This window comes from Leopardus geoffroyi, chromosome D1 (assembly GCF_018350155.1).
Source record: "Leopardus geoffroyi isolate Oge1 chromosome D1, O.geoffroyi_Oge1_pat1.0, whole genome shotgun sequence".
Classification (NCBI taxonomy): domain Eukaryota; kingdom Metazoa; phylum Chordata; class Mammalia; order Carnivora; family Felidae; genus Leopardus; species Leopardus geoffroyi.
In genome coordinates this window covers 69804641-69812646 of record NC_059329.1, presented here as the reverse complement: position 1 = coordinate 69812646, position 8006 = coordinate 69804641, and positions in this window count along the sequence as shown.

Here is an 8006-nt window from a genome sequence, read left to right as displayed (position 1 = left end):
ATTTCGTTCCATTCTTCATCGCCTTCACAACCCTCCCGGCCTCGACTGGCCTCAACATCATACCTTCTCTCATCTTCTCCTGTCTGTGTGTGCCTTTTCGTCCACCTTCACTCACCCTGAATGGAGACGTCAGCTCGCTGAGCCTGCCCGTCTGGGCTGGAGGATGCCTCCCTTGCTGGGTCGCATTCAGCTGCGGGCTGCGCTTCTGACGTTGCCCTACGTGAATCCGTTCAGCTTCAGCTTTGCAATCATCTTCCCCCCAGAACTCAAAGATTTTGGTTCCCGCAAATGTTTAGAGATTTCTTCCTTCTGGAGAGCTTCAACGGCACGTTCATGACTCTCCAACTACCAGCTCCAGCCCTGGGCTGGCCCCGAGCTTCACCACTACATCTGTCTATCTGCTGGGTGTTTCACCTGGGTGGCCTGTCTTCACCTCCAGTGCAATGCGCTTGAACTGAACTCATCAATCTATTCTCTTAACTTTATGCTTCCTCCCAAACTATTACTCTTTCTACCACATTCTACTACTTATTTGGCTTTAAACTGACCCCTTAAGTACTGGGCCTCTCCCTTCCTTTGTAGTTTCTCTCTTCCTCCTTTCCTCCCTCCTTTCCTTCCTTCCCTTTCTCTCCTCTTCCTCTTTCCACAAGTAATTACTGAGCACTTACTATGTGCCAGCCCAGGCATTGTCTTTGCCTTCCTGTAGCCTACATGCTAGAAGAGAGAGAAAGCCGACAAGCAAGCAAGCAAATAAACGAATGGTAGCTTGTGGTAAGTACAGTGAAATAAATAAATAGGGCATTATGTGGAGAATGAGGAAGAGGGAGGCCAGGAAAGGCCTCTTGGGAAGGCGACATTTAAGTCAAGACCTGTGGGGAGCAGTGGTGGGGGAGGGTGGGGTGAGGCGGCTGTTCATACAAGGCTTGTTGGGACCAGAGCTCAGTGAACTGGTGGAGAGCGGAGCATCCAGGAGTGGGCAGGGACAGACCACGTGGGGCCAGAAGGACAAGCAAGGGATTCACTCAAAGTGCTGTGGAAGCCTTTAGGAAGATTCTTGTGGGGAGGGGTCTAGACCACTGTACCCTGAGAGGAAGTATGAAGCAGACGGTGACCTTTCCAGCTGCTCTCTGGAGAAAGGATTGGAGAAGTGGGGAAGCCTGTGGATTTACTTTCATCTTGCAGCATCTTCCTGATAGAACATCTTTCTAACTAGGCCTGATTCTCTTCCTTCCATCCAAACTGTGAGAATTACATTCTGCACCATTCAATCGCCGTTCCGGAGAGAGGGGCTCTTGGGCCTCGGTAACGAGCAACGTCATCATCAACAATAATAATGGCAGAGCTTGTTGGCTATTGCTATGTGCATTCAGTATGAATGCGTACATATGTTATATGTTTTAATGCTCAACAGCACTACGAGGGGTATGCAATTATCTTCAATTCACAGGTAAGGACAGAGAGGTTAATTAACCTGCCCAAAGTCACACGACTGCTAAGACAAAAAAGAGCTGAGACCATTTGTGAGTAAACATGGTAAGGCTTTGATGGTTTTCTCGTTTCTGTTTTCCAGACTCAGTGTGGAAAATTCAAATTGTACAAATTGATGCAAAGTAGAAAGCGAAAGCTCCCCATAATCCTGCCCCTAAGGTGTGACTTTGAACTTCCACTGTGGTTTTGCCCCAGAGGTGCTGAAATACATCGTATTGGCAGTGCTGAAAAGCTCTCAAATACCAAGTCCTACGAAGGGGCGAGTCCTCTCTGAAGCTGGTGTAGAAACAAAGGGATATGGAGCCACTTTCTTACCATCTCTGCTACAGGAAGTGGACGCCAAACTGTTCTCGCTCCAAAAGGAGCCACACCCGTTGGGGGTGAAAGAACTTTTAGCCAGTTTATATCACTGCTTAGAAGGACAGGCCAAAAACAGCAGGAAGAGGACAATGAGAGGTTACCTACACCCACGGCCGAGCAAGAAAAAGCCAGAGGCCAAATCTGCTTGTTCGTTTCTAATTGTCACGTCTCATTAAGAGAGACCATCTGGGTTTCCCCTGTAAGAGAAACTACACCTTCATCAGGAAAACTAATCACAACAGAACGATATTCTGGTGTCATTTCATAATTCTGATTAAAAGCCGGAGGTGCTCACATTTCTAAACCCCGCTGTACGACAGGCTGTTTTCCAAACAGGGCTAGGCCATGCTAACTGTTGAGTAGGAAAACTCATTAGCATCCTGTGTGAATTATCTTGTCTTTTTTTTAGGACCGGAAATCAAATGGGAAGGGTTCCCTCCTGTTCCAAGTGAGTTCCAGAAGAATTACTCATGCTCCTTAACCTATGAGTCAGACAGGAGTCTAGGAGAGTGTTTCCAAAACAGGCCGACAATAAGATAAACAAAGCAATTGATATGTGACAGTCTGGACAGGCAGGGCTGCAAATGGCCAAAGTGATGGGGTCAAGAGTAAGAGGACGGGAGGCCTGGAATGGCCGAGCTGCCAGGAGAAGCCCTGGAGAATCCGAGCTCTGCACACCAGCTCAGAGCACTTCCTGAAAGTGAATGTCCACCCGGAGATTTGCCTTCAGATCCTTTATTCAATTCCATTGACTTAGCGTATGGAATTCCTGCATCCTCCCCTCAAATGACTCTGGGGGCCGACTGCTATCACACTGCACCTCCTGGCTCTCTAAAATCTTTGGCCAGCCATGCGTTCTGACATTTCACAACACAGGATATTAATCATTTGGGGACTCTGGGCCCGTTCCCAGTGTCCATGTTTGCCATTGTTGATCTGCAGCCAGCAAAATAGCTCCTAAATGAACAGAGGCTTCCCCGAATTGAGATATAAATTAATCAAGAAGGCTCAGCTTAGGAAATAACCCAGCACCAAGCTGGATTCTCTCCTGGGCACGGAAAAAAATAAGCCTCCTCCCTTTCCCTCTGGGAGGGGGGGTGGGTTTGAAGCCAGGTCTCAGCCCTGTCTGAGCCTGCGAAGGGCCTACAGGCGTCTCCTCAGCAGAGGTGTTGTGGTGGGCATGGGGCCTGAGGACCCTGCCCCTCCAACCGACTCCCATCATCTGTAGAGAAAAGGGCAGGGTGGGTGTGCAGTGGAAGAGAAAGGACTGACCGGTGTTTTTGTTCTTCGCCGGCGAAACCCACCGAGGGCAGGCTGGGGCGTGCGGGGGAGGGGCGGTGCCCATCGTCCGCAAGGAGTCCGTGATCTTCCCAAATACTGCTCCCATCACCTTCCCGCCCCTAGAAACCTCTGAGAGAGCCCTCCCCACACACAGTTACGGGAGAAATTCCACGGCGCTTCATAGGCCATTCAAAGCCCTTCACTCCCAGTCTCCCAGCCTAACTCGGCTTCATTGGCGGGCCCTCCCTGGCCCTCTCATCACGCCTGCCTAGTAGTTCTTTGCTGACCACACTGCGTGCTGTCAGCTCTGCTTTCTTTAGTCGCCCTGTTCCTTGCACCTGAAATGCCAGCCTCCCGCTGACTGCTTCCTGCCCAGCCTTCCAGCGTCCCCTCTGCTTGCAGGAGGGCCCCCACCCCCACCCCTCCCGATCTGTGTTTCTGTCACACTGCGTCCAGGCATGCTCGCTCTTCAGATGGGTGTTGGTGGGTTTGGGATGACACCGTGTGCCAGTCTTCCCTGTGTGTCTGATCCATCTCTGGCTCTTGAATAATCAACAACGTCTAATCAAACCAAGAGGAGTTTTATGTATCAGTTATTACGCACTTTGCTTTCTCAGATGATGGTCGGAGTTTGAAAGAAGCTGCACCCAACAATGGACGGCCTCCATGCTTTTCTTCTCCCAGCTTTCTGCAATTTCAATTTGACTTTCAGTAACGCTGGGCTTGCGCCACCAGACTTAGTGTTCAGTTTCAGAGGGTAATGATTTCAGGGTGCACGGAGTTCTGTGTTTAATTGTTTAGCATACGAACAGAGGGCGAACCTGGGTTATTCTCCAAGTCCCCCTCTGCGTCTCCCCCTTTCACACACACATACACAGCCCACAGAGACAGAGATTCCTAACTGTGCGAATGAGATTGATGGTACAAAATTTAGCGTGTAATAAAAACCCTAAATGCCGCTTGTTACCAAAAGCTGATTAGTTGACAGGAGGGCACGGCAGGGCCTCAGCAGGGGTACGTCCCTCAAAGGGATACCAAAGAAGGCGCGTGAATGGTGCTATTTTGGAAAACAGTCTCACTGACTTGCCTTCCATTCTGAAACAAGCTTCTCCTCAATGTTTGTACACGCTGTTCTCTCCGCCTAGAAAGGCTTTGCCCTTCACCCTGACCCCTGCATTACGGAAGTGCCTTCATCCTTCAGCGTCAACTTAAACATAACAGCCTCAGAAGGGCCTACACTCAACGGCCTCACACTCTCCCTTTCAGCCTTGTTAGTATTTCCTTCAAAGCCCTGCCAATTATTATTATCGTTGTTATTACAAATTATTATTATTATTATTATTATTATTATTATTATTATTTGTCTGCCTCTCCCGTTAGACGGAAAGCAACTTGAAAGGAAAAAGGTTCATGTGGTTTTATTGATTAATGTATCCACAACACAGAGTAGCAGTTTAATAAAGACTTTTGGGTGAATGAAGGTAGTCTAAGCCTACGTTCCACTTGGAGTTACAGGGTGCATTTCTCTGCCCACTCAGCTCCCTGGCCCTGCTTCCCCCAACTTGCTTCCCAGGAACACACCTCCCTCACGCTGGGGGTGTCTTCTCTCACCTTCTCCACTAAACACATTTCCTGCTCGCTTCCCAATGCCTTTTCCTAGGTCCCCTCCATTGTGACACTCTCCCCAGGCTGTTAGTTACTCCTGTTTCTGGGCTCCCCCAAACACTTTGACTTTCTTCCGCATTTCCCCATAACTGTGTCTTTTATTACAAGATCTTGAAGGTATTTTTAGAAAACCTTGGGCAAACATTACAGAGGTGTGTAACGTTAAAAGTGACACGCTCCCTTCCCTTCTCACGTTTCTGGTCGACCTTTGGTACCACTGAGTTCTGTTCTCTGCCTTTACGAGCATACATTAAGTCTTTCCTTTCAAATAAATTTTTAAAAAGGGACCATCGTATCCTTTCAGGAAGTAAGAAACAGATCATACAATAATACTGTGTACTGACATTTTTCAGCGACTATGTCTTCTTTTTCTTTCCACATTGGAATAGAGAGAGCAACCTTGATTTCTTTTTAAGTTTGTTTATTTTGAGAGAGTGAGAGAGAGCAGGGGAAGGGCAGAGAGAGGGAGACACAGAAACCCAGGCAGGCTCTGGGACGATCTTGAGCCAAGATCAAGAGTTGGACACTTAACCGACTGAGCCACCCAGGCACCCCATCTTGATTTTTCAATGACGGATTATTGGCCCATGTATACTTGCACTATGGTTTAAAAGAATCAGCTCCTGGGTGTGTGAGTGGCTCAGTTGGTTAAACATCTGACTTCGGCTCAGGTTGGAATCTTGTGGTTACGAGTTCGAGCCCAACGTTGGGCTCTGCCCTGACCATGTGGAGCCTGCTTCAGATTCTCTCTCTCTTCCTCTCTCTCTGCTCCTCCCCCACTTGTGCTCTCTCTTCTCTCTCTCTCAAAATAAACTTTAAAAAAAAAGCTTTAAAAAAATCAGTTCCTTCATAACAATTTGGGTGGCTCCTACTTTTTTTTATATACAAGCAGTACCGAGATAAATCCCCTTATACATCTGAGTGGCTATTTCTCTGGGATATATTCCTAAAAGTGGAGCTGTTGCCTCAAATGGCCTCCCATTTTGTATTTTGAGAGCTATAGCCTGATTGCTAAAGCAGCAGTGCCCATGCGTGGTGTGTAAAAATGTCTGCATCTTCACAGACATGACTGGGTATCGTCACTATGCTTTCTCTCTCTTATCTTATTGGTCAAAAAATGTTTCTGTCTTCAACTGTTGCAGTTGAATAGATTTTAATCACCACTGTGTCATTCACCTGTAAACTATTATTGCTACCCTTTGCTCATTTTCTTATTAGAGGCTTCAATTTCATTTTTTTTTTTTTTTACTCCTAATTTTCAATGTTTATTTATTTTTGAGGGAGAGAATGAGAACGAGAACGAGCAGGGGAGGGGCAGAGAGAGAGAGAGAAGGACACAGAATAGGAAGCAAGCTCCAGGCTCTGAGTTGTCAGCACAGAGCCCGACGTGGGGGCTCCAACCCACGAACCGCGAGATGGTGACTTGAGTCGAAGTCAGACCCTTAACCACCCGAGCCACGCAGGTGCCCTATCATTTTTGTACTCATTTCTAATGGCTTTTTAAAAAAATTAGAGTCAAACACACACAGCATAAAATTTGCCATCTTCACCATTTGTAAGAGTGCATTCACTCTGTTGTGCAGTCATCTCTACCATCCACTTCCAGAGCTCTTTGCACCTTGCAAGGCAGAATTCTCCCTCTCCCTCCATTCCCCTCTCGTTTCCCGCTTCCCCCAGCCCCAGGCAACCCCCCTTCTCTTTTCCGTCTCTATGAATTTACTGACGACTTGGCTTTAAAATAGTATGCACGTAAACTTATTTGTTATAGAGGTTAAACATATTTTTTCCCACAAGTTTTAGCTTGCCTTTTAACTGTAATGTCTCTTGTCATGTGGAAGGTGCGCATCTTTTTAGGCTTCACGTTTTTATGTCAGTAATTATGACTATCGCTTGCTTTATGACTTTTAAGTCTCGTGTTTTCTTTCGCGGAACTCCTCAGCCCAAAACAATCAAGTATTTTCCTGATTTCTTCTAGTCATAAAATTACCACGGTCACTGCCTCCTTCACCCTTTACTGTTAGGTCTCACCACCTCTTGTCCCTCCCTTATCGCCATATTTAAAATGAGTTCCTAAAGCCGTGATAATCTAGGCCCCCGAGCCTTGGCTTTCCTTGGTCCCAGCCTGCCATGCTCAGCTGCAGCACTGGACAGAGCCAAAGCTCTGTTTCTGTTTGAAAACACCACCTTGACCTCACGCCACTCTATGTTTTTGCTTTTCTCCCTATATCTTTGGCTACTCTCTCAGCTTCTTCATTCAACATGTTTTTATTGAGTATCTGCAATGTACCATAGCTATGCTAGGTGCTGGGGATACAGTGGTGAACAACACAGGCAATGTCATGGCCCACTGCCTCCTTCAGCGTATGGTTTAAGAGGTGAGACATGAGACGGTCATATATATTCTCTGTGTCGGCTACCCGGTGTGTGTGTGTGCGCGTGTGTGTGTGTGTGTGTGTGTATGTGTGTGCGTGAGCGTGCATTTACATATTTACAGTGTCACAAAAGCATATAACAGGGAGGAGGCGTAGGGGAGAGGGAAAGTCAAGAAAGGACAACGTGAGGAAGCCATATTTAAGCTGAGCTCTGCAGGATGAAAAAGTGTTAGCTGGGTGAGGAGTGGACAGTTGGGAGGCGTAGCTTCCAGGAAAAGGAAGGAACACGGTGCAGACACTGAGGTTATAAGGATCTTGGCAAATTCAAGAAATTAAAAGAAGGCCAGGGCAGCGGGAGTGCAGGCAACAAGGTGGGAGATGAGGTCGAAATCATGAACAAGGAGCCAGGTCATGCAGGGTCTTGAGATTTACTCCCAAGAGCGATGGGCAGTTATCGACAACCTCTCTACCCCTGCTTGTTTCCCTACTTTGGATGCGTCTTGTAGATGGGTCTTTGGTGCTCTGCCTTCTCTTGGCTCATTCAGGCTTACGGTTAAGTAATCATCTCTCAGTGGTTTATTCCTAAAGCCTAATATCCTCCTGAATTCTAGTCCTTTTCCCAGCTACCCCCTACGGTTATTACTAGAGCATCTTGCTGGTACCACAAACGTCAATGTCGGAAAGTGTCGGACCTCATTTTCCTTTTCAAAATCCTTCCTTCTCCTGTATTTCCCATCTTGGTCAACGGTAGCTCCCCTGCCCCACCCCCACCCCCACCCCCATTTTCCCTTTTGGAAACATTGGTGTCTCCTCGAATACCCCTTCCCTTATTTACTCATT